The sequence below is a fragment of the Lactuca saligna genome, chromosome 9 (genome assembly GCF_052625555.1).
Source record: "Lactuca saligna cultivar CGN05327 chromosome 9, ASM5262555v1, whole genome shotgun sequence".
NCBI lineage: Eukaryota > Viridiplantae > Streptophyta > Magnoliopsida > Asterales > Asteraceae > Lactuca > Lactuca saligna.
Window position 1 is genome coordinate 18,454,320 of NC_136425.1, and position 6,859 is coordinate 18,461,178.

Sequence of the window (6,859 nt, forward strand, 5' to 3'; positions counted from 1 at the left end):
AATATCAACAAGAGCTCCAACAGTGTTTAGTAACGGGCGACCAAGAATAATTGGAACATTGAGATCTTCTTTCATATCTAATACCGCAAAGTCTATTGGAAAAACAAATTTCCCAATTTTTACTAAAATATCTTCCATAATGCCCCGAGGTTGTGTTACTGAACGGTTCGCCATGTGAATAGTCATCTTTGTAGCCTTCAACTTCTGAATATTTAATTTTTGATAAAACGAGTATGGCATCAAATTTATGCTAGCCCCAGAATCGGCTAAAGCATAAACATTCATATTATTCCCGAACTCACATGGGAGAGTGAGTCGTCCAGGATCCCCCATCTTCTTAGGTATTTCTCCCAACACAGCTTTTAAGCTTTGCTCACCTAGGATCACCTTAGAATTCTCCTTTAATTGCTAACAAGTGTCTAATAAATCTTGTAAGAACTTAGCATATTCTGGAATTTTTGCAAGTGAATCAATAAAAGGAGTATTGATAGGAATACCCTTCAATTGCTTGATAAACTCCAGATGTTCTCTCTCCAGTGGACTGAGATTAACTCTAGACGGGGATGACAAATGTGGTTCATAAGTTGGAACAAACACATAATTCTTCTTTTCAAACTGAGCCCACGACGTGAGCATAGCGGGCTCACGACGCGAACTGGGTGTTCCAACAGCTTCTTCAATTTTGAGCTTTGGTTTCTTTGGCTTTGGATCGGGCTGTTGTGACTCCACTTCTAAGGCTTCTAGGAACTCAGAAAATGCCTCTTCTTCAATATCTATGGCCATCACATGAGATTGGGTTTTGTTTTCAGGATTTTTCGGGAACATCTTCTCATTAACCAAAGTGGTAAGTTAACCAAGATGTACTTCAAGGTTATTGATGGAGGCTTGCTGATTCTTTATTAATGCTTGCTGATCTATCATGATTGCATGATGATTCTTCATTATACTTCTTTGTTCTTCCATTGCAGTGTCAGTAACATCATGTCTTTTTTCTGAAGCTTCCATGAATTTCATCAACATGGTCTCTAATTCTGATTTCTTCTCAACTAGTGGTTGCTCTCTTTGGTAAAAGCCCCGACCAGTTTGCCTAAATTTTTCATCTTTTTGCTTCTTGTATTCTTCGTAAGGCAGCCACTCGTTCTTTGATTTTCTCCAATCTTCTTCATACTTGTCCCCACTCGGGTAGCATACTTAGGCTTTCTTGTTTCCATATTCATCCATATTGCAATCCTTTGTCAAGTGTGGGCCACTACATTTCTCGCAACCAACTCGAATTGCATGAATTGATTGGTCCAATTGAGTCAATCTTCTATCCATAGTGCTAAGCATTGCCATCACAGCAACCATCTCTTCAATTTGTGTACCTCCACTGCCTTTTATTCCATCACGCCCTGGGTTGTGATACTCACGAGAGTGCCTTGAAAACTCTTCAATCAACTCCTTGGCCTGATTTCGGTTCTTCTTCGTTACTGGTCCTTGCGAATCAAGGAGTTGTCTAGTCATGACATTCACCCCATCATAGAATATCGACATCTCCTGCTGAATATTGAGGTCATGTTGAGGATAATTCCTTAACAACCCCTTGTAACGTTCCTAGGCCTCGTATAATGACTCCCCCGGATTTTGCTCAAAGTTGACAATTGCCTTCTTGAGTTTAGAGATTTTGGAGGGTGGACAAAACTGATCTAGAAATCTCTCACGCAACTGGGCCCATGTAGTGATTGTACCAGGTGGGAGTGCATTCAACCAGTATTTTGCTGCTCCCTTGAAAGTGACTGGTAGCATCCTTAGCAAAGCTGTCTCCCTTGGGATATTAGGAGTATTAAAATAATACGCAATATCATTCACCTCGTCTAAGTGTTTGAAAGCATCCTCATGATCCTTCCCGTAAAATGGGATATCCTTAAGTGCAGCAAGGATATGTCCCTTCAACTCGAATGTGGCATTGGCAGGAATCGTAGGATGTACTAAACCCGGCCCCACATCATCTCGAATGCGCTTCTTGTAGTCCCCCATGGCCATCTAATCAATGTTTGCCATCTCGTTCTCCAACTCGTTCTCGGGCTCACTTACATGTAATTCAAATTCAGGCTCAGTATCGTACTCGGACTCGGCTTGGACAAGTATTTGATCTAAGTGTTCAAGCTTGCTCTTGTTCCTTGAACACGAACTTGACTCCTCCGTTTTCTTCCCTGACTTCTTTAAGAACACTGATTTTAATTCTTGCAAAGGTGTCTTCTTTGGTGTTTGATCTTCTTTCACGTTCTTATCCTTTTTTTTGTGAAGTGTAGACTCGGGATCTTCAAGTGGTGGTACCAAAGGTGTGTTAGAACCTCTGGTCATGAACTCCTGACATGAGAAAAAAATAAAACGTAAAACTGAACTAAGAAAAACAAACTGAAATAAACAAACTAAGGATTGCAGTTCTCACGTCGTGAGTCTTGTAATGTAGAAAAATAAAAATAAACAGAAAAATAAATTTTTGCAGGTTTGATCCTACAAAAAGGATCAATTAAACTAATAATTAACTAAGCTGTTCCCCGGCAACGACACCAAAAACTTGATGTGCACGGAAGTACCCACTAAATTTAATATTTATAACCTAACAAACTTAGACTAACTATGCACTTGTAGGCAATGTACCTAGTTAGATTACAGTATACCTTAGGTAAGTCGGGCGTCGATCACAGGGAACGGTGTTATTAATTAATCTATTTAATACTAAATTAATCTAATTATTAACAAGCTAAAAGGGTTTTTATCTGATGTTGCAATATCAGACTAACTTAACTCAAATTCAATCAATAATTAAAAACACTTTTATCTAGTTCGAATCCACTTCGTCCTTGTGACTAGCAAATAATTATGGATTATTAAGTTGGTTATTATTATATTAGTAATTTAGGTCTAAATTTACCAATAGTTAATTAATTCATATAAAACTATGTATGGTCACGCACAATTAAACACAAAATCAATTATGTTATGAATATGCTATGTAAGATTTATCATGAAAACACAATTATGGTCATAATCTATGTTCTCTAGCACAACAATGTTAATTACTTTAATTACTAACTAAGATTTTGGTTGATCCTAGCTCTAGCAATTCATTGTTCACTAAATTACTAGGTTATCAAGTTCATGCAATTAATGGTCACTAAGCTACACATAACATGAATTTAAGCAACTAAAGCAACAACATAAGCATGCTTGGTAACAATGAATCAAACACAAGCAATTCACCAACTAAATAAATCCATAAATAATATGCTATTCATAAGTTTGAAGCTTCATCTAGCTAGATAAGAGTAGCTAGATTCAGCTGCTCATAGTAGCAACTAACACATAAACACAATTCACATAAGAAAACATGTCCATAAGTATCAAACAAATAAACAAATTACGAACTTTTACTCTTTTGGTGTTGAAAAACCTTTTCCAGGACCTTACTGTTGGTTTTGAGCATTCTAACACTTCCTAAGTGTACATGCAACCCTAAATATCTTGGATCTATGTTTTCTCTATTATACATGCAAATACGAACTTCCAAGGTATTATCCTAATCTAGCATACAAAACAATGAATGTAACAAGATAGAATACATACCTCTTTGATGTAGAAAGTCTTCATGAAGCTTGAGTGCCTAGTTCCCCAAGTGTGACACCTCAAATGGAATCACACAACACCAAATACACTTGGAATAAGTTGAGAGAAATCTACACTTCATGAAATTGGCTAGCCCTTTCTTACTCTCTCTAGTGTGATACTAGTTGCCAATTTTGTCAAGAATAAGATCTTTATATAGTGTTACAATTAGGGTAAACACTAATTGTCATGACCTTCCATTTCCTTGGATCCATTGGTTCAAATACACCATGGAGCATCCATGGACCATCCTATGGGTTTTAGCCCAACTTGATTATCCATGGAGCATTAGCCCACTATACAAGTATGGATGATTTACACAATCAACCCATATATTTAATTAGTCTTCTTTTGATCACTTAATTAATCCTAGATTAATTCTTGATCAATACTAATTAAATAATCTCATTATTCTTATTATTAATATACTAGAACTTATAATATATTAATAACCATAAGTGTCTTATTTCTCTCATTATAGTCTATCCAAGTGCATGATGCCATGCAACCCAAATGGACCATGCCGGGTCGGGTCAAGTCTTGCCAATTATAGTTATGGACTTAGACATTAATCCAACAGTCTCCCACTTGGATAAGTCTAAAACTATTATTGCGCATGACATCAAGAACCAACTGGAAATCGTAGCTCTCAAAAGCTCCTGTCGAACTCTGACCTTGTAGATGAACTCTGACCTTTGTCAGTGACTTGTCCATTAGATAAGGGATCATATATTCCTCCATTCTAGATATCATATGGACTGAGACATGGATTATAATCATTCTCTCTGTCCATTTGTTGTTTCCCGATTTCCGATTTATGACGACTGACTAATTGAACAAATCAAATCAGTCCTGGCCCGGCCGAGCACTTCCATTCGTCATCATCAAATCATCGAGGGGCCCACAGATATCGCTTTTATCCCGAAGGTAAAAGGAATGGATAAACTTCGACTCATATGGCTTGTTCTACTACTTGTTGAATCATACACAAAGGCATGTTTTATAGCATCGAGTTACCAAATGCGTTTTCGTGCAATCAATGTACAACCAACTCATAGTAACAACTCATATCTCTAGGTTTGAAGAATATAAGATATTATCGTCTCATGATCACTCGTGATAAAATCCATGAAGTGATTCCAATGAGCGCGGGTTGAATCCAATACTCAGAACTTATGAGCACTCATGAGTGTTGTAGCTCTTTGTCCAACACCTTAGACCTCTACAAGCCAACCCATGACAATCTTAATTCATATCTACTTCCAACATATGACCGACTGTGGATGGTTTGAATAACTTAGTCATTCCGGAAGAACAACCTAGTTTATTCGGGAAGTCAAAACATGCAAAGTGAAACACAATAATAATTGAATCCAATATGGTCTCAGAACTTATGAATATAAATAAAACACCTTTTATTTATCACCATATGATTACACATTATTCATTGTATACTGTTTCAGCTATCAACTTTATTCTTGAATTTAAAACAATAGTTGTCCCATGCTCCAAGCATGTACACTATGTTTTCTAAACACTAGTCATGCCATACACCAAGTATGCATAATATGTTTGTCTATGATCTTTACTTTGTGAACTAGATCAATTGAACATAACTTAAATGATTCTCTTTTCACAGTCCCAAATCCTTACTGCAAATGCAAGAATTCCAAATTCATGCCATTTACTGAAATCTGTTAGATTCTAAACTTATATGCATTGATCCTCTTGTAATGATTATGATAAAGACTTGACAACAAACATTACAGAGCATTGCAAAGGAGATCAACTCCTTGGAAACATCCTTCTTGCATTAAGTTTCCTTAATCTTACACAGATTGAAATTTCTAACTTTGAAACATTTCCAGACTCCATTTTGACTATCACTTCTGAACAAGAGTTGCCTCCTTACAGATTATGTCAATATGGTCCTTCCAGAATTATCACTATACTTCCAACTGTCCTTGAGCAACCAATCTTTGGTAAACCTTAGATTATCCTCGACAATTGTTTAATCCTTTTAGTCATATCCAGTTCTAAACCTTTTTCCTTCTTAATGCCCCAGGCATTTGGAAAATTTTAGAAAGGATGAATATAGCACATGTAATCGATCCTATATCCGAAGCATATGGGACACGATTCATGATGTCTCACATAAAGACTAAACCAGTCTTTTGCTATAACATTTCCATTTCTAGTTGCCAAGTTCTCATAATTCAGATTATGAAAAGGGATGCCGTAATCATAATCGAATTTTAGAACGCAAATAATGGACCCATATACAAAATTTCCTTATGTTGAGCCATTCCAACATGAAATTCATATATATCCATGACTAAATGATTAAAACCTCACGAACTAAGCTTATAGATTTGAGATGAAGTATAATTTCCTCTCCCTTAATTATAGCAAAACAACTCTTTCCCAATTGAAACCTTTTGTTTTCTATAATTAACATTGTAGCAAAACAACTCTTTCCCAAGTTAGCAATGTTAATTGCTCCCACTAACATGATGATTATTAGCATAACACTTATGCTCCCACTAGCTTTGACATGTACTCAGAAAGCTCGACTTCTAAAAATCAATACTTTATTAACTTTCTTACCAAAGTTCAGATTTTTGATACTAGATTGTTTTGATAAGACTTTATCAAAAACATACACCTTCCCTTAGATAGCACACTTGTGTGTCTAAACAATTATGAAGAGGGATGTCATAATCATAATGGTTAGACCTTTTTGCCACTTCTCACAAGTCCAGGTTAGTGTGCCGGTAAACCACACACGCTCCACTAACGACTTTGAGAATGCAAATATCATAATTGCTATCTAGCTAAAATCTACTTAGTGAAAGTGTTTCCTCACCATCATTTTCATGAATCGGAGAGAAACCTTATGACACTTAGATTTAATGGTGTATGTGTTCTTATCCATGTGAATTGTCATAACCATAGTCACAAGACAAGGATAATGACAAATCCAAACTAATATGGATTGAAATCAATCTTAATTTCTTGCCACCTGGCAGCTCAAGGGCCTGCCATTGCTTCCAAGTTGTTGTGCAACAAATTGAGAACTCTAAGAACTCATATGCAAAGCCAACTTTAACTGGAATGGGCACAGAATATGTCAACACGATAGGTTATAAACCGCAAGTCGTGTGCTAGTGAAGAACTCCAGGTTCTATTCTTGATTTGTTCTTGAGACTTG

General features: G+C 36.4%; 1 non-coding gene across 1 annotated transcript; it reads left to right on the plus strand.

The window, feature by feature from the left end:
- Positions 1 to 1,549: 1,549 nt before the first annotated feature.
- On the plus strand, positions 1,550 to 1,656 carry LOC145019121 (small nucleolar RNA R71). The gene has a single exon (XR_013667440.1). It is a non-coding gene; the product is annotated as a small nucleolar RNA R71 (small nucleolar RNA).
- Positions 1,657 to 6,859: the final 5,203 nt, after the last annotated feature.